The sequence below is a fragment of the Artibeus jamaicensis genome, unplaced genomic scaffold (genome assembly GCF_021234435.1).
Source record: "Artibeus jamaicensis isolate MK-2021 breed Jamaican fruit bat unplaced genomic scaffold, CSHL_Jam_final contig_793, whole genome shotgun sequence".
In the NCBI taxonomy this organism is placed as follows: domain Eukaryota; kingdom Metazoa; phylum Chordata; class Mammalia; order Chiroptera; family Phyllostomidae; genus Artibeus; species Artibeus jamaicensis.
This window is the reverse complement of record NW_026521975.1, coordinates 8,292,581-8,312,729: the sequence shown is the minus strand read 5'-3', so window position 1 is coordinate 8,312,729 and position 20,149 is coordinate 8,292,581. Positions and strand designations below refer to the sequence as shown.

The 20,149-nt window shown below is 49.5% G+C and overlaps 1 protein-coding gene across 2 annotated transcripts in view; it reads left to right on the top strand.

The window, feature by feature from the left end:
• The first annotated feature begins 497 nt into the window (after window positions 1–497).
• Window positions 498–20,149, top strand: part of FBLN2 (fibulin 2) — a 104,302-nt gene continuing 84,650 nt past the window's right edge. Inside the window, exon 1 of one of the 2 annotated variants that reach the window (XM_037167451.2) lies at window positions 498–599. The gene's annotated coding sequence lies outside the window, so the exon portion shown is untranslated. The remainder of the gene's footprint in view (window positions 600–20,149) is intronic. The other variant, XM_037167452.2, reaches the window with a different exon arrangement.

Sequence of the window (20,149 nt, the reverse complement as noted above, 5' to 3'; positions counted from 1 at the left end):
CAAGTGCCAGCAGGCCCCATGGAGTGTGGGAACCCCCCAGGGAACTGAAGACTGGGGCCAAGCTGGGCTTGCTGTGGACGGTGGGCCCTTTCATACTGGTCTGCCTCTTTGAACAGATGTACCTAGGCCTCTCAGGCCCTCCCAACGTGTCCAGAGTTTCTGAGCCCATGTTCCATGTGAAAACTCTGAGGGTCACACCAGCTGGGGTGGCCAGAACAAGGCTCCCCAGCTGCGGGCAACAGTGCTACATCTGGAACTCAAAAGTTTAGACTGGGTGGCGGGGGGAAGGGGGTTGCGAGGAAGGGGTCGAGGTGCTTGGCAAACGGGCGGCAGCGCAGCCATCCCTAGGCCTCGGTTTGCACGTCTCCGCCGGAACGGAGCGGCACCAGGTTGCCCACCCACTACCCCCGCAAGCGGAGACCCCGCCCCGGAGGCGGAGGCACAGGACGGGGCGAGAGCCGGCTCCGGCCCGCCCCTCTGTGCCTCCGCCCCGCCTCACGCCGCGCACAACCCTGGGCGCACGAGCTCTGGAGGCGCTGGAGGCGCCGACGGCTCCGCGGACGGACGCACCGACGGACGGACGTGCGTAGCTCCCCGCGGTGAGTGGGCACTGACCCCCGCCAGGGCCTCTCTCTCCCCACTGCGCCGCGACCCCACCAACTTTCGCTCAGCGCCCCGATGCCCCGACGGCTCGGCGGCCCCACGGCCGCACGCCCCGCGTCCAGGTCCTAGTCTCGGGGACTGCCCCTCCGCGCGCCAGGCCCATTGGATAGATGTGGGCACTGAAGCTGGCTCCTTACTGCGGGCTGGGGCTCCGCGGGCAGGTCCCCCACGCGCCAGTTCCCGTTGGTCACCAACCCTCCTCCCCTTGTCCCACTGCTTTCCAACAGCCTTTCAGGTCGAGAGGCCCGGTCCTCATCCACCCAGGGGAAGACTGGAACCTGGGTCAAGCACCACCGCTTCCTTCGCACATTCCCAGTTACCCCTCCCCCCTCTCCCGGTCACACTCACTGCCACACACGCACTCACGCCAGTAGCCAGCAGAAGTTCTTGCACACTGTCGGTGGGTGCACCCACCCCCGTGTCTGTCATTCTGTTCCTCAGGTTTCTCAGTCCAATGTTCAGAGCTTCCTCCCCCAGATTTCTCTCAGACATGTTTGGGCTCCTCACATTACCCCTCACACTCTGCCCTTTTGTGCACACGTGCTTCGTACGTACGTGCCTTGTACACTGGTGTCTCTTAGACATACGTGACTCTGTATCAAACATTTGTGTTTCTGTTAAACCTGTACGTGTCTCTACCATGCACTGATGTCTGCCTCACATGTGACTATCATGCATATGATGTCACATGCATGTCTCACACACACGGAGTCACAAACAGTTCCACACACACTGTGACTCTTGCACACAGAGTCACATATGCCCACAACTTCATGGCCTAGGCACCGGCATGCCATACCTCCCTGGGCGAGGTCCTCAGGCTGTCCCGAGTACTTGGAAGTTGGGGCGGGGGAGGCTCTTGTCTGACACTCCCTCACAGTGGGGCCTGGGTGGCTTTGGGGAGCACAGGGAGGGGCCTCCGCCTGCAGGGTGGCCCTGACTCTGTCAGCCTCCTCACTCCTCGTCACCGCCTGCATCCTCTGCCCTTCCCTACTCTCCCTAGAAGGAGTGCCCCCCTTCTTTGCTGTCACAAGTTCTTGCCCTGACTTGGACTGGTCCAAAGCTGGTCTGGGCCAGGAGATGTCACGTGACAGGCCAGAAAAAGTAAAAAGGTTTTGGGTGTTAGTCATTGTCTTGAGCCCCTAGAGAAAGGGAGCCTTGATGTCTGGGCCTGCCACTGGCACATACTTGGGGCTAAATGATGGGGCTCTGGGCCTCATCTTCCCCATATGCAGATGGGGGTGGAGGTCCCTACCAGGAGGAAGAAGGGACCTGGAGCTCTTGCTTTCAGTGCTTCCTCAACTTCCCATTTCCCTTCTGTGTTCAGAGCTGCGTGGTGGAGCAGTGGGCTGGGGATGGATGAAGTCGAAGAATCTTATTCCTGTGGCATGAAAATCGGCCAGCCCTGGTTGTGGTTGGCCCTGCATGTTTCGTTTGGCTCTTACCATGTTGTTATTATTTTTAAATATTTAATTAGCTGGTAGCATTTACAAATTGTCAGGTTTCACATAAAAGTCTGGATTTCTGTCTTCTGAAAAATTGTAGAATCTGGCAGCTCAAAGTCCACATCTCTACATGATGCCCATTGGCTGGTGCTGCCTGTCTGCTGCCACTGGGGGTGGGGCTGGAGCACCATTTGGCCACAGTCCCCACCTGGCCTGCTTGCACATTCTTGGCTCCTGCCTCCTAGCCATGCTGGCTAACCCTGCTGTATAAATGGGGGTATTTTTGCTGCGTTGCCCACCCCAAAGTGGGTGTAGGCTAGTCCTCTCATTCATGGCTAGGGAATCCTTGAGTGAGCCTCCAGGCTCTCAAGGCCTTTCTCATCAGAGCACTGATGGGTATGCCAGGGGCCTGGCATCTTGTGATGCTGGCAGGCACCTTCTGCTAGACTGTGGGAAATGGCATCCTGGAGGCCACATCAGAGAAAGGCAGTTATTTCAAAGCCGGGCCTCAAACATTGGTTTTCTTCCCAGATCTTGTCAGCGACCCTGCAGGTCACATTCTTACCCCCTATGTGCCAGTTGAGGAAACTGAGGCTTGGAAAGGGTCTTGTAGCAAGCAAAAGGTCAAGTTGGGATTTCAAACCAGGTTTGGTTTTTTTTTTTTTTTACCTTAAAGTCAAGCTCTTTGCCCCCTTCTTAATGCATGTGCGAGCAGAAGGACTTGGTCTCATCGACCCTGGGCAAATTTCCTGAGCCTGGTGCTGCATGTCTGACATATAGCGGGTGCTTCATGAGCTTGTGGAACAACTGAGAGATGTAAAGCTGTTTTCTCTGCAGAGGTCAAGGTGGAACTAAATTCAGGGCCTCAGAGGAAGATCTCACATGGCCTAAATGGCCATTAAATTTCCTTTGAATTTTCCTAAAAGCCCAGTGCAATTTCCTGCTCTTGATGTCCATGCTCACTCACTGTGATCCCATTGATCACCAGGGTGAAGACCTCCAAGTCCCCTGAGTCTGTATGGCCTCAAGGGGATTGCGGTGTGTCCTGTTGGACATCGAATTCGATGTTTGCCTTGCATTTGGGGACTGTGGGTGTGAGCATATTCCCTTTAAACTCCTTTTAGGCTTTCGTGGATGAGCTGCCTTACAAGAAGGGACTCAGTCAGAGGAGGGAAGGCTGGCTTCAGCTCCAATGCCTGGCATTGGAAGAGGCAGCCACTGAGTTAAGCCCAGATTCTCTTGACCCTCTGCTTTCTCTTGTTTGCCACCTGCAGGTGGCTGCATTGACTTAAGCTTAGGACCCCCATGATGTGTGGCCTCCTGTAAGATTGTTCACTGACTGACTGAAGACCAGCTGTCTCAGTGGCACGTGGACTTGGGGATGGTGGGCAGCGCCTGGCCTCTTCCTCCTGTAGGTTTTTGTTTCTGTTGGGGAAGAAGGTGCTGGGCCTGGCTTCATAAGGTGGTGCTGAGGGCCCGTCCCACCCTTTTCTGGGCCTCAATTTCTGTAAAGTATTGGGTTGGCCAAAAAGTCCATTTAGTTTTTTCCGTAAAATAAAAGACACAGTTTTCATTTTCACTAATAACTTTATTGGTTAGAATATTTTGAGTATGTCGGCTATCTCCCACTATTGGCTTCTAGCGGGCAGAGGCCAGGGGTGCTGCTAAACATCTTCCAATGCATAAGACAGCCCCACAGCGAAGAACTATTTGGCCAAAATGTCAATAGTACCAAGAAGCTTTGCAAACCACTTTTGACACGTTTGATCAGTCACAGCACCTTCTCCATACACTGCACAAATCTTTTGTTGTATTTTTGTGTTTCTTGAAATAATCAAGCACAATATGCAGAGAATGTTGTGTATTTTTGTCTATCTTCAATGTTAAACTGGCCGTGCAAAAATTTGCCAGTTTTGTTAGTTGTTTTTTTTAAATGCATTCTTATTTGACAGCTGTCACAATACAATCTAACAAAATTGTTTCGAATGACATTGAAGACAGCTAAGCACTACTAGAGCTATTAAATAGAGAAACCTGGTTATTCTTGCTGACACAGTAAAGAATTACAGATCAGCAAGCATATTGGTATGCAGGCAAAGTTTATTAGGGCTCAGTTTTAATGGGAGAGCAAAAGCCAGGGGAGCCAGAGCAGGGTAACCGGAGGCTGGGTGGCCATAGGCCAGTGGCCAAATAGAGTGGCCAGAGGCTGGGTGGCTGTGCAACGCTCCTCCCGGCCCCCCAGATTGAGTCCTTTGTTCTGAGGATTTATACAGTTGATGGGATGGGAGTAAGGAAGTTACATATTGATTGATGGGTAAAGGTGGTGTCAGCTTTCATGGGAAATGTGACTACACCAGTGCAGGCATCTGTTAGCCTGAATCCTTGTCTTGCTCCAGGCTCTATTTGTTCATTTTGCATACGTGACGGGAGGCAGGCAGTTACTCAGAGTTTCACTGTGGATCCCTTTCTCCTTCCCCCACCAGGTCTTGGGATGAATACACAGTCTCAAGGTTTTCCTTCTTCCAGCTACTGGAGATGATACACACAGACTTTCAAGCACCACCCCCTCTCCCGGCACCTTCCTGCTTAATCATAGTTTTGCTTGTTGTTCAAAATGCCTGGCAGCTCTATCGATCCAGGCTCAGGACTACTTGGTCAGTGGGTGAGACATCTCTTCCTTTGCTTTTAGCCGCCTGTATTAAGTTCTTTGTTAGATTGCAATGGTGAGGCCCCTGCCTTATTTCCCCTCTGACGACTCATTCCTAGCTGCTACGATGAGCCATCCTATGGAAAAAAACGAAACGAACTTTTTGGCCAACCCAGTAGATGCTGCCCAGTGGTTTTCTAGTGCTCACGGTCCTGAAGCGGGGATATGGTCATAGAATCCTGGGGTCTGCTGTCCAGGTGGCAGCTGTGCGTAGCCCTCCTCTCTGGCTTCCTGAACCCTCTCTGCTTCCACCTACCCCTGAGTCGAAGGCCTTGCCCAGGGATGCTGTTCTAGCCTGTGAAAGGATCCAGCACTCTGCTCTGCCAGCCTGTCGCCTCCCCAAAGGCCATCACTTCTAATTCTGTCAGGCAGGAGCTGCTCCAGGAGCCTGCATGTCCTGCACCGAGGGTGGCCAGGCAGCAATGGCCTGGGTAGGGAGCTCATGGTGGGCGGTGCAGAGACTATTTTTGCTCTTATGCAGTTTATATTCTTAATTGGAGGGGCGAGATGGGGTAACTTGGTCAACAACAAAGAAATCAATTCCATCGATTTCCTAGAGGTATAGATGCCGTAAAGGAGCTATAAGGCAGCAGGGCAACCAAATCCAGGTGGGCAGGGAAGCTCTCATTCAAGAGAGGTTTTCTGAGTTGAGACCAGAGTGGTGAGGCCCTGAGGTGGGACCCTGCTTGGTATGTGTGAGGGACACAAAGGGAGGAGGATGGAATTGGTGAGGGACACAGAGAGGGGCAGGGCAGGGAGATTGAAAGCTGCTGGAGGTGCGTGAGCCAGGGAGTGATGAGAATTGATTTTTGTTTGAAGATGCCCTCCCTAGCTAGCTGCAGGATCAAGAAGAGGCTTTGCTCCTGGATGGAGTGGATGTGGCTGGGGGTGCCGGGCTGCCCGATAAGCGCTCTTTAGAGCCAGCTCTGTGCTGGGGGCAGTTTTTACCCATAAGAAGCTACAGGCAGGTTGGGGAGAGAGCCCTGTCAACAGACATTTGAGATCCAGGGTGACACACCCTGGTTAAATAGAGGCTGGCATGGCCTTACAGGGAAATTTTACGCAGCTGTGAAAAATGGGATGCTTTCTATGGACAGATTTTTAGGATCTGTTAAGAGAAAAGATAGATGTGGGCATTGTGCAGTATGCCTGCAAGAGGTGGTGTAGGTAAAGCATACTACCTCTTGTGTAAAGTAAGAAATACAAATACACGTTTGCTTGGCTGTCCAGAAACAGACTCGGAAGAGACACCAGGAGCAAGCTGTGGTGGTTACCTGTGGTCCCCTGGGGCGGTGGTGCAAGGGTGAGGTGACCCTTCCCACTGTGTGTCTTTTATATTATCTGTTTTTTTAACCATGTGAGTGTATTGCCTGTTGAAAACATTACATCAAATTCAAAAGCAGCTGGGCAGTCGGTGGTCGACTGTTCATTTGTGAATTTTAAGTGGAAGTATTTAACGATGGTTTTTTAATTGCCTGCTTTACTGACCTTGTGGTGGAATAGACGTCTTCCTGACTTGGTACACAAAAGTTTCCACTGTGATTAAAATGAGATGGTAACAAAGTCACTTTTTGCAAGTTTTGGCAAACGGACAAAAGAAAAACCCACCCTTTCCCTCTCCCCCTTTTCCTGTGGTTGTGTTTCCTCCGGTGGTTTGACTGCTGGCTCTTCCTGGGGTGGGCACTGGTACACTGACCATTCTGTCTTGAGCCCGTCCACAGTCTTCTAGCGACAGATCCAGACCGCAGGAGGGCTGGAGCAGCGGGCAGTGGGGCAGGGCAGTGGTGCAGGGCTGCTTTGGCATCCTGCACGGTTCAGATCCTAGCTCTGCTCCTCACAGGCTGTGCTCTCTCTGTACCAGTTCCTTCATCTGTAAAATGGTTCCTGTACCTGATTCTCTCAGGGTTGTTGGAAGGAGGAAATGAGACCTCTTATTCCTTTTATTCTGCAGATATTTATTTAACACTTACTGGGTGCTGGTCGCTGTGTTGAGTGTTGGGGATAAAGTCATGACCAAGGCAACATCTCCCGTCCCCACAGAGCTTCTTTTCCGGTTGGGCGAAGCAGGTGGGAGACAAGTGGATACTCTGTGTGGTGTGTGCTGCGCTCCATGCCTGCAAGGAAGAGCAGACAAGCTGGTCTGGGGCTGGCCGTGGGAGGGCAGGGCTCTTTTAGGGACAGTGTCGGAGAAGGCCGGCAGGTCCTGGGTGCAGTGGGACGTTCAGGCAGAGGGCAGAACAAGTGCAAATGACTGGAAGCAGCTGGAGGACTGGACCCCTGTGAGAAAGGAGGGTGGGCAGGGCATGGGCCTAGTCCAGTGTTTTGATTTTATTCTGGGTGTGATGAGGATTCAACTCCTGGAGTGGTGAAGTCTGAATGAGATTTTCAAGCTCCAAGGGAGAGCAAGGTGGGGTCTACATCCAGGCCTTATGGGGTAATGGGCAGTTGTGCGGTTGTGGCCTTCCTCCCAGAGGGTTAGCAGCCCTCGCCAGGTCTTACTGGGAGCAGCCAGGGAAGGCTTGTGGAGTTGGGGTCCTGGTTAGTGGCTGCCATGGCACCCAGGCCAGGGACAAGTGACCTTGGGTTCTCTCTCACACAGCTCTAGCAGTAGCCTGTAGTGCGGGCCAGCCCATGGTCCCTCCCATGGCCATCCTGAGGGCCGCAGGGACTCAAACAGGTAATTATGAAATGCTCTTTGGTCAGGGCTGTCCTGGAGAAGAGCGCAGAGGCCCTGGATGGTGGAAGCATTCAGCCAGACCTGGCGGTGGTCAGCAGGGAACGCTTCCTGGAAGAGGTGTTATTGGCACTGTCATGTGAGAGTAGAGGGGTGAGGGAGGCACAGGGACAGGAGAAAAGCTGGCTTCTTCTGGAGACGTGGGGCGAAGGGGAGGTGGGAGGAGGGACCGAAGAGGGAGCCAGGTCTGTCCACCTCCAGATGCTGTCCCAGGCAGACTGCCCTTTGATTACAGGTCCCACTGGCACAGACATACCACTAACTCATCTCCTCTGGGCTGGTCCCCTCCCAGGGCCCCTCTTGGGTCAAGCCATGCGTCATTTTACTTCATTGTCCTCACGGTTATGGGAATTTGGAAACACTGCAAAAATGCCTCTGCCTTCTCATATATGGAGATTGTTGCAGAGAAAGTACTGGTTTGGGGAAAGGTTATTTCCTTCCTTGAGGGTGGGGAGCCTGGCTTTAAGTGGAGTATTGTAGGCCAGAGTGACCTCGCCCGAGCCGCAGCACTGATGAGGAAGTGGTGCTGCCTGCCTGCCTGCCTGCCGGGCTGGGGCCGGGCCCCTGGGAGCTCTGCCTGGCCGCCAGGGTGGGGAGGGGGCCGGGCCTGGGGAGTGGGATGGCTGTTTCGGAGCGTAGGAGGCCTTTGCCTTCAGGTAGACCCCGCTGGCTTTAGGCCACCTCACCTCTTAAGTCCTCAGTTTTCTGTTCTATGAATTGGGGGTATCCTTGCTGGCTCCGCTGTCATTTTGTGCCTGGGAATGGCCTGAAACGTGGGAAGAGGGCTGTGAAGCATGGAGTGACGGTGGGGTGAGGGCCCAGCCCGATGTGTGGGGGGCTCTTCTCTGTTTTGTCTACTTGGCCTGAGTCCCATGGCCCTGGATAATGAGCTTTTTCTCTTGACCTCAACCTCTCGATCTGCGAAAGGGACCTGGTGGTTGGTAGTGCCCACGGAGTAGTGTTGGTGTGAAGACCGAAGCATGTGTGGAAACCCCCGAGTGTGGGCTTCAGCAGGTCTGTGGTGCTCAGTTAGTACGTGTTAGCTGGGTTCTCTTTAGTGTCAGGCTGTCCTGTTTGCTCACTGCTCTTCTCTCTGTTCTGATCTCTGAGATGCCTTCATCTGCATCGGAGCCAGCCCTGGGCTCTTTTATTTTTTAAAAATAACTATTTAATGACAGTCGATATATGGCATTATATTGGTTTCAGGTGTGCAACACAGTGATTAGACATTTCTGTAACTTAGGAAATGATCATTTTGATAACCCTAGTACCCACTTGGCACCATACATATTATTACAATATTATTGACTGTTGCCAATATTTTTGTATGATGATATTGTACAGTAATATCACTGTACATCCCCCTGGTTGTTCTTTAACTGTGAATCTGTACTTCTTAATCCTTTTACCGTTTTCACCTCCAGTCCTCCCACTTGACCGCCATCAAAATGTTCTCTGTATCTGTGAGTTTGTTTCTGTTCTTTGTTTATTTTGTTTTTTAGATTCCACACGTAAGTGACATCATATGGCACTTGTCTTTCCCCGTCTGACTTATTTCACTCACTAGGTCTATCCACGTTGTTGCACATGGCAAAATTTCATTCTTTTTTTTATGGCTGCTTCCATACCTCGGCTGTTGTAAATAAAGCTGCAGAGAAAGGGGCACACCGGTTCTTGAAGCCTCCCCAAGTTTTTTCTTCCTCAGCCTCAGTTCCCCATCTTGGCCCTACATTTTTGGCCATGCATTTGGTCATTAAATGAGCTTTTGGCGATCCAGAAAATTCTGTTCTTCTTAGAGTCTCCTCACAATGAAAGCACAGCATTAAAACGTTTCTTGGTAGACAACTCTTGGGATCCCTGAGAATACATCCCCAACACCCTGAGTCTGCGGCCTGTAGTTGGCGCGATAGACAGAGAAGAACTCTGAGCAGGAAAGTGTAGGCTGTTTGGGAATGCGCTGGACAGGCCAAGTGGGGGCTGTGTGGAGACAGGATGGGGACTGAGGATCAGGGCCAGCTCAGGAAGCGGGAGGTCTTTATACATGCCAGCCCCTCAGAGGCACACCGCACTGCACCATCTTTCACGCCTGGCACTCGTTCACTCTCTGTCTCTCTCCCACTGCCCATCACTTTGTCAGCTAGCCTGGTCCTCCTGGTAGTTGGGACGGGCCTAGAATCTCAGCGTTTCCTATCTGCTCCTCTGTGTATCTTCATAGCAGATGAATTACGCCACCTTCTCTGATCATGAACACCCCAGGACCGCTGTCTGCTGTTGTCTGATTACATGGCTGATACAGGCAGGTCCCATGGGTGCCTTGCGGTTCTTTCTTGAGGAAGGATCCAGTTGGGTGTTGGCATTTTCTCGTAAAGTGATGATTAGCATAATCCCATCTAGTGTCTTGCCTCCCATGCTTTTACATTATACCGAGTATATCTTTGAAAATGCCTCCCCTGTTTTATTTACATTTGTTTTTAAACAAGATGTTCTTTCATAACTATAGATAGAAATCAGCAATCAATAACACCCATGAAAATAAAGATAGTTACAAAGCAGGACCAAGTTCTTGTTGTCTTTTGTTCCCGTCCTCAGTCTGAGCCAGTGAGTCCTGTCCTCTCTTTGTTAAAAAGAAGGTTGGTAAGTGGCAGGGAGATGTTCATGGCGCTGACAGTTTTCTGTGCTTCTGACAGGTTAAAACAGTGTACGGAGGGTCCTTCCTCACCATGGGGGTCTTGCCTGAGACCTTCCCTCACCATACATGGTTATCTCCAGCCCCACTTGGGAAGGCCCCTCTGGCTGGTTATCACACACTTCACATCTTCGTGGAACCCTCCTGCTTTCTGGGCCCTCCTTGGCTTGTTTCTCACTGGGCAGGGCTGTGAGAAGAGGCTGCAGCCCCTCCAGCTAGGATGTGTTCTTGCAAATGAAATCCCTGATTCTTAGGCAGTAGGCTGGTGCTTGCTCTCCTGTAGAGGCCAGGGCTGCCCACTGTGCTCCCCAGCTCTGCACTCTTTGTGCCGGCTGTGCAGAGCTTGGGAGGATGAAGGCAGCGTAGCCTGGGGTGTCCTGAAGCCGGGGGGCTGTGCTGGGGAAAGGCGTAGTGCCTTAGCCACAGGGCTTCAGCTCTGAAGTAGAGGCCAGTGGGGGGCCGGCAAGGTGAGGCTGGGTCTAGGGCATGGGTGTCAAACTCATTTTCACTGAGGGCCACATCAGTCTCGCAGTTGCCTTCAAAGCGCTGAATGAAATTTTAGGGCTGTATAAATACTCCTTAACTAGGGACAAGGAGCTTGGCTCTGCCGCCAGGTAGAAACAAGGTGCCCAGCCAGATAAAACAAAGTGGAGGGCCAGATTCACCCCACGGGCCTTGTGTTTGACACCTGTGGTCTAAAGCTTGGATGAGGTGGGTATCTAAACCTGGTCAGATGGGAAAGTGCCTTATAAACTGTAAATTGCTGGGCCCAGGCGAGCAGAGGTCATTAATATTGCTTTTAATGGGTAATACCAATAACACTCACAGTAATGGCTGGTTGGCTGCAGGTCCTTAATTAGCTACGGGATGTGGTGTGAGGGAAGTTTGCTGTGGTCCTCTTACTGCACCCTCTCCCTCCCTACTTGTTTTCTTGAACTATGTGTCCAATCTTTCTCTTTCATGAGAGCAAGAAACTCATTTAATGTACTGCTGGGAATGGGAAAGTTGTGGTGACATTAGCTGTCTGTCCCTGAAATGCCCACCATGATCCCAAGGCCAGATGTGCTTGACTCAAGTGCCCTTGGAGTGACTGTGGCTTTCCGTGCATGGGGTGGATGGAGAAGCCCTTCCTCAGCATACAGCATGGTCACCCATGAGTGACCCGGGCTCCATCCATCACCGTGATTCTCCTACATTGTCAGGAAAGGACAAGTGACTGCTACCTCTAGGGAATGCTGTAGCTAGGGGCTCCTCATACCCATCTTTCTCCCCCCCATCCCCCACTGATAACCCTCCATCTGATTTCCATTTCTGATTCTGTTCCTGTTCTAATTGTTTGCTTAGTTTGTTTTAGGTGCAGTTGTTAATAACTATGAGCTTATTGTCATTTTACTGTTCATAGATTTGATCATCTTTTTTTAGATAAGTCCCTTTATCATTTCATATAACAAGGGGTTGGTGATGATGAACTCATTTAACTTGACCTTATCTGAGAAGCACTTTATCTGCCGTTCCATTCTAAATGAAAGCTTTGCTGGATAGAGCAATCTTGGATGTAGGTCCTTGCCTTTCATGACTTGGAATACTTCTTTCCAGCCCCTTCTAGTCTATAAGGCCTCTTTTGAGAAATCAGCTGACAGTTTTATGGGAACTCCTTTGTAGGTAACTTTCTCCTTTTCTCTTGCTGTTTCTAAGATTCTCTCCTTATTTTTCATCTTGGGTATAATTATGATTTGCCTTGGTGTGTTCCTCCTTGGCTCCAACTTCTTTGGGACTCTCTGAGCTTCCTGGACTTCCTGGAAGTCTATTTCCTTTGCCAGAATGGGGAAGTTCTCCTTTATTATTTGTTCAGATAAGTTTTCCACTTGTTGCTCTTCCTCTTCTTCATCTGGTACCCCTATAATTTGGATATTGGAATGTTTAAAGTTGTCCCAGAGGTTCCTAAGCCTCTCCTCATTTTTTGAATTCTTGTTTCTTCATTCTGTCCTGCTTGAATGTTTCTTTCTTCCTTCTGGTCCAAAGCGTTGATTTGAGTCCCGGTTTCCTTCCATCACTCTTGGTTCCCTATACATTTTCCTTTATTTTGCTTAGCATAGTTTTCATTTTTTCAGCTAACCATTTGAAACCATATTCAACCAATTCTGTGAGCATCCTGATCACCAGTGTTTTGAACTTTGCATCTGATAGGTTGGCTATCTCTTTGTCACTTAGTTTTATTTTTTCTGGAGCTTTGATCTGTTCTTTCATTTGGGCCATTTTTTTTTTGGTCTCCCCTCATACCCATCTTTCTTTGTCTGCACTTTTCTCTGGTTGATTCTCTCAAAATGATTAAAATGTGCCCATCCTCAACTTGGATGTGTCCTGGTTCAGTTTCTTCTATAAATGGTCTGTTCCCTTTGATTTCCAGGTCAAAGTCCTGGAGAAGAGCCTTGATCAGCCCAGCTTAATACCCACCCTGGGCTAATCAGCTGTGGCCAGGGGCAGGGTCACCAAGTCATCATATAGGTGTGGAGTTAGGGGCATGTCTCTAGACATTCTCTGAGAATGGGCATTCAGTGAAGCAGGCTGTTGGGAGAAAGTTTAGTAACTTCAGAAACTCAGACTTCTTGGAGTCCAGTCATAGTCAGCAAGAGATACAACACAGTTGCTGTTATTGTTTTCTTTCATGGTTGTAAGGATTATTTTGGTTGCAAGGGACAGAAAGTACAACTTAAGCAAACAAGTCATGGAATTAAAATATACAAGAGACTAGCTTCAAACTTGGCTGCATCCAGGGCCTCTGAAGATGCCATTTGGGCTGTGTCTCCATGATGCATGTCTTAGGCAGGCTCTGCCTTGTGACAGTCAGGTGGTCGGTCACCCAGCAGCTGCAGGCTCAGTGCTTTGAGCTCAGAAGCTTCAGCACCGGTTGGTGTGACTGAGTTATGTGACTATCCTTGACCAGTCATTGGCCATCTAGCAGTCCATGTAGCCTGAGGGTGGGAGAGGGTGTCTCCCATAGGAAAATTGGGTTTCTCTTACCAGGAGAAGTGGGCAGAGATCCCTACAGCATCTATGGCATGCTCCAGATAAGTGGCCTCTACACATTTCCCTGTCCCTGTCTCACACGGTGGACCCATCATAAGAGAATGTGAGGATGCTCTAGTATGAGTAACAGCAGCTCTTTACCATCTGCGTGGCTTATGTTAAAAGAGGGAGTTGGAAAGAGGGGTAAGGGTTATGGGGTGCTGACCTCCAACCGAACTACTTCTACTGCTAGTGGTGAGGATGTGGGCAGAATTAGTTATTCTCTGAGGGTTTGCTCTAAACCTCTTGTTTTTGTCCTTTCCTCCCTCCTTCCCTCCCTCCCTCCTTCCCTTCTTCCTTCCCTCCCTTCCTCCCTCCCTCCATGCCTTCCTTTCCTCCTTCCCAAGGGTTTTATTTATTTATTTTTAGAGAGAGGGGAAAGGAGGAGAAAGGGAGAGAAATGTCATGTGTGAGAGATATATCTGTTGGAGGCAGACCTGGCCTGTAGCCCAGGCATGTGCCCTGACTGGGAATTGAACCAACAACCTTTCAGTGCACAGGCCAGGGCTCACTCAGTCCACTGAGCCACACCAGCCAAGGATTTTTTCCTTTTCTGTGAACTCCGAAGTTTCAGGGACTCTGTACAGCATGCAAGGAGGTCAAAAGAGGGAGCCATGAACACTGAGGAGAGGCTTCCCAGAAGAGGGGATATTGAGCTGGGTATTAAGAGTCGAATAGGAGTTTGCTAAGGGTCAGAAGGATGTGCCTGACAGAGGGGACAAAGGAATTGGCAGACTTGAGGAATGTGAAGAAGTTAGAGTAGCTGGGGCCGGTAATTATTTATTTCTATTGAACATGTGTTGCCTGTTGTTGGCCGTCTGTGATCCTGGGTCTTTACATCATCTCCTTGAGTCCTCCCAATGTTGCCAAATGGCTACTGTGATAGGGCCCAGATGTAGACAAAAAGCATGACTGCTCAGGGGGTCACATGCTCTGAGCTACCCAGCAGCCTAAGGGAAGAACTGGGTTAAAATTTGAACCTTGACCTCAGGGAGTCCAGAGCTGGATCCTTGCTATCCATTTCTGCTCTGGCAGTGGCTGCTGATGGCCGTGGGGGGCCTGATGGTTGTGCTACGGCCTGGGCCAGACCCTGGCATTTGCTGCACACTGGCTGCCTCGTCGGCAGCCCTGAAAAATTCCTTAATTTTGGGTCCGTGCAAATAAATTGGGGCAGTGGCATGGCAAAGACCTGAGGGAACCGAAGAGTTTCTCTGGCCGACGCCTCTTTCCAGATGCCTCAGTGGCTGAGGGAGCTGAGCTTTGCTGGTTTCAGCCCTGCCCGTCTGTTTTCTTTCTGGCCCTGTCTGCTTGGCTTTTTGTCCACTTCTCTCTTTCTCTCTGTGTGTCTTCAGTGTCCTTCTGCCTGACTCTATTTCACCCCACCCTCCTTTATCTAGAATCTCAGGTCTAGTGAAGCTAAAAGGACACAGGAAATGAGGCATAAGGGTGGTTGTGAAACTGGAAAAGGAATGCATGCTGTCTGTCACTACCAGAACCAAAAGTAGAGACAAGGATTGAAATTTTATGGGTGCTATAGGCAGATGACCAGGGATCTGAAGAGACTTGCAGGTTATGTAACCTTAAAATCTTCTCAACATCTTTCAAGCTGTATAAGGAAAAGAAAGGGTATGTGAGGGGTATAGAAAAAGCTAATTGAATAGAAGGGTAGGTAAGGGGTTTATGTAAAAGGTTAATTGAATAAGAGTTGCAGTTCTCATTTTCCTAGTACTTCTTTATCTGTTGATCAACAATTATTTATCTTTATCCCTTCCTGGAAAAGAATGGCTCAGATACTGTCTTCACCATCTTGCTTGCAGACACTCTGGGGCACAAAGGTTGAATTGCTTGTTCTCTTGGAGTCATGTGGTCATGCATTCCAGTTCTAGAGGAACAGCTTTCCACATGCATTAGTCACTTAAGCCTATCAACTACGACTGAAGCTAAAACCTTTAACTCTTGAATTCCCTTATCACATATGCACAGTGGTTGTAACCAGGGAAAACTCCCAGCTTAGCCACTGACTTGCCAGGTGAGTTCAGGCAAGTTTTCTCCAGCTATGAAGGCTCTTTTGGGATGGGTGTTGGTGGCACTCACATTTATAACTCATTCCGTGTTTTGTGTCAGCCCTGTGCTGGGGCCACATAAATTAGTTAATTAGTCCACCCACCTATCAAAAGCATTCTTGAGTATCCACACAAGCCAGCCCCTGGTTCAAGGCTGAGCATGAGAGCAGGATCCTTGTGTTGGAGTTGCAATCCAATCGAGGAGACTGGGAGGCGGGCAGTGCAAGCTGTCAGCTCCTAGGATGGAGCATGCCCGCCCCAGCCCCTAATGACTATCCTGTGGCTAGAGGGGAGGAGGTGGGCTCTTTGGCATGCAGCTGATGGGATGTGTCTGTCCAAGGAGCTGCAGGAACCCCCAGGACTCTCTGCACTGAGGTCTGATGGTAGAAGTGGTGTAGGAGTCTGGATGGACTCTGATGGATCTGTGAATGAGGTGGGTACAAGGACATGTCTGGAGAGCAGGAAGCAAGGCATGGAAGAACCAAGGTGGCAGTGTGTCCCAGAGAGAGGAGAATGGTCAGGGGCACTGGGGAGCAGTGACCCACTGGCTGGGGATAGAGAAGGGACAAGGATCTGCCAGGCCCATCATGTGTGTGAGCACACACAAACTTACATTCTTACACTCTCACACTGTCTATACAAACTCATACATGCTTGCACACCCTTAAACACACCTCACATTCACACACCTACTTACATACTTGTAGTTCACGTATATACACATGCTCACGATTGCACACATAGTTATACCCACACTCACACCTCGTGCACATACTCATACACACTTAAACACACCTTGCATGCATATACCCACTGCAAACCCATGCACGTACAATTACATTTCACATGTACACAGATGCATTCATACTCTCAAACTTATACACATATACTCACAAGTATTCACATCTCTTATAGAAAGGACTCAGTCTTTTGGCTTTTTTTTGGGGGAAAAAAAAACCTCTTGTATCAAAAAGAGGAGAAAAGAAAGCAAGAGAATATCTGGTTGAGGCCAGAGACGGTATGAACCTGGTCCAGCCCCTTCTTAAGAACTCCACTCACCTCCCTGGAGCAATTCGGTCTCTGCTGGGGTTCTCAGCATACAGGGACTCCTTACTGGACCCCTGAACTCAACTTCATGGGCTGAAAAGGAATGAAAGGGGCCTAGCTAATGTTTGGAAGGCTCTGGAGGAAGGGTGAACCCCAAAGTTTATCTCCCACTGGCCTGATGTAGTACCTAAAATCCCACCTTTGTGTTCCTGCAGGGAGGCATTTAAACCCCTAAAGACCAGTTTATTTTCTGGAAGTGGAGCCAGGTGAACCCATTCTTAGTGTCTTCTAGGGAGGGGTCACTCCCATAGGATGGTCCTCTTGCCAGAAGCTTACTTTTCTCAGAGTTTTTAGTCATAAAATGTTGTGTTTAAAAAAAAAAGATTTTATTTACTTATTTTTTAAGAGAGAGAGGTAGGGAGGGAGAAAGGGATAGAATCATTGATTTGTGGTTGCCCCTCGCATGCCCCTAGCAGGAGACCTGGCCCGCAACCCACGTATGTGCCCTGACTGGGAATCGAACTGGTGACCCTTTGGTTTGCAGGCCAGCACTCAATCCACTGAGCCACACCAGCCTGTGCAAAAATGTTGAATTTTATTGAATACTTTTTCCCAGCATCTAGTGAGATGATCATGTAGAATTTTTCTTTAATGGATTGCATTCATGTTTTAGTATTGAACTGTCCTTGCATTCTTGAGGTAGCCCTACTTGGGCACAATGTATTACTATCCCTGTAATATGCTGCTGGATTCGGTTTTCTGACCATTTCTTTATGACTTGGCAACTAGATTCCTAAGTGATACAGGCCTGTACATCTCTCTTCTTGTAGTCCATGTCTGCTCTTGATATCAGGGTTTTCTTAGTCTCATAAAATGAGAGGAGCTGGCACCTTTATTTTTCTAGGCTCTGGAACATTTTTTTTTTAAATAGGATAGGAATTCTTGTGAGCTTTTTTGTGCCATGTCTTGGGCTAGCCTCTGTGATTGTTTTTAATTTAATCACATGGCATCCTGTGAGGAGACCATGATGCTTCTCACTTAACAGATGGGAGAATGAGTCTCAGAGAGCTCTAAGGTAGAGTCTCTGGTCTGTAGCCAGACAGTGGGAGGCGGCTCAGCTGGCCTGTGAACATAGGCCAGTCTGTCTCTAGGGTCTGTGCTTTTTATGCCATTCACCATGGTGCAAGACTTGTCTGAGAGGCTGGTCTATGGGAGAGCCATTGGCCTTGCTCTGGGTTTTTCCAGGGGAGGGAAGAGTGGGGCTTGGAAGAGCACTGACTGAGCATCAAGACAACTTTCCTGCCTGTACTCACCCACCTCCTGGCCTACCTATGTACCCATGAGCAGCCATTCATGCATCCTCTTGTCTGCTGACCCATTACCTGCCAGTTCCCAGCCATTCCTCAGCCATTCGTCCCCATGCTGATAGTACCCACCAGTTAGCCTACCTTGCCATTCATGCTATCTTTCATCTCCTCAGCTATCTTTCCACCCACCCATCTGTCCATCATACATTTATCCACACACTGATTTCTTGTCCATCCATTGATCCATTTTCCCAGCCATCCGTCCTCCATCTGCCATCCATTCATTTACCCACTTACCCATGATCCACCACCACCCGTCTGCTCACTCATCCATCTCTCTGTCTGTCAACTGGCCATCCACATACCAATTCTCTTGTCCCTCTGTTGATCTATCTTCTCATCTGTCTGTCCTCCATCTGCTACCTGCTCATTGACCATCCACTTACGCACCCATCACATCTACCGTCCACCTACCCGCCCATCTGTTCATCTGTCAATCATATCCATCACATCCCCCTACCCACCCCTCACATCCACCCATCGCATCCATCACATCCACTCATCCATTCATACATTTACCCAAGCTCGGGGCTTGGCCTTAAAGTAGGGATTGGGATTTGGGTATACAGAGACTCAGAATGGAGGGCAACCTGATTTGGGATAATGGTATGGGCAGAGATGAGGGGTTGGGCACTTGTCTTCCAGTTTAGGTGGAATTGGGTATGTGGAATGCAACAGAGGGAAATGGGTTAGGAAAGATTGTTGTGGTCTGGATGGTGAAGGATTTCGAATGCCACTCTTAGAGTTTTCACTTTGTCCTTGGGCCCAGGATCTTCAACCAGGGATTCATAAGTTTCAGGGAATCTGTGAGACCCGTAAAATGATACACAACTATTTTTGGTATATGCTCATATATCTGTTAAGATGCTTGACTGCAAGTAACAGACAACCTGGTCCAAGTTAGCTTAAGCAAAATGGGTTTATGTCATTGCAAAGTTTAGCTTTTTTATTAGCTTCAGCCATGGCTGGATCCAGTTGCTCAGCAGCTATTACTATGACTCTGTTTCTCTTTTCTCTGCCTATTGACTTTTCTTGATGGTTTTTTTTTTTTTTTGAGTTTGCTCCAGACTACCTGATGACAAGATGGCTTCAGGGATTCTTAATAATAAATCATCTCATGTCTAATACTGTGGGAAAGAGAAGCCGTTTGCCCAATGTCTCACTTGAATTGGTTCTCAGGGACTCAGATTGGCTCATTGTCCATCCCTGAGTTAGACATTGTTGCGAGAGGAACGAGAAGCACTGAATGGAGTGACAACGGAGTGGGTGTCAACCCTAGAATGAAATCTAGGCGCTGTTCTTAGAAGGAGAGTAAATATATGTTGGGTGGTTAGAAAGCACCCCAGGTCCCCCCTACCATGCTCTGTTTGTGTTTTCCTCTCTTTTTTTTGGTGGAAGGGGGTGCATTATCTATGGGTTTTCTCAGGTTCTTAAAGGGACCAGAGATAATAGGGATCCGTTTAAGGTTCTGAGTAGAGGTGGGAGATCAGATGACAAGTTCCCATTGGCAGGACCGTGGGCAAGCTGGATGGAGGGTGCCTTGGGATCTCACAGAGAGAGGAAGAGGCCAAGGGTGTGACTCCATCCATCTGGGGCTGGGTGGAGGGCATGGGGAAGCCAGGTGGGGAAAGCGGTGAGCTCAGCCTTGGCTGCCTGCAGGGCTGTTTCTCATCACTCCGCCCTAGGAGTGATGTTTCTTCTGTCCAGAGTCGTGACTTGTGGGGGAGGAAAATATCAGCTCCCTCCTGGTGCCAGAAGCAACATTTTCTTTTCTCAAAAGTTGGTTATAAGTCATGGGCATTCATCTTTGTAATTTCTCACTTGCTTATGTTGGTAATGTGATTGGTGATTATATATGAAGGGTCGGCTCTCCCCCAGGATTTAAGGAGCTTTTTATTAAGGGGAAAAACCTGACTATTCTATTTGAAGAGTGGTTTTCCCTAGTGGTTTTATGAGCTCACTTGTTGAAGGTCCACAGGGGCCAATGAGCATATGAGGACTCAGTCTTCTGGCACCCTCTCTGCCTTCTGCCTGGGGTCCCTCTGCTCCTCAGCACTTTTTACCCAGTGTTTGCTAGAGGCCCAGGGTTCCCCTGTGCTCCGGACCTAGCTCCTCCCCCACCCTTGGAGATCTCAGGCAACCCCACGTGTGCCTGCTTCCCCCTTACCTTCTCTCCCCCGGCCCGACCTGCTCTGGCTCTCAGTCCTGAAAGGACCCAGGCCCCTTCCCAAACCCTCTACCCTGTACCGTGCCTTTTTTTGTTGTTAAATCTTCAAGCTTCATTATCCTATAAATTAAATTTGAAAAATGCTTTTTATCAGAAATATTTCTTTTTTTTTGTTATTCTATTACAGTTGTCCCAGTTTTTCCC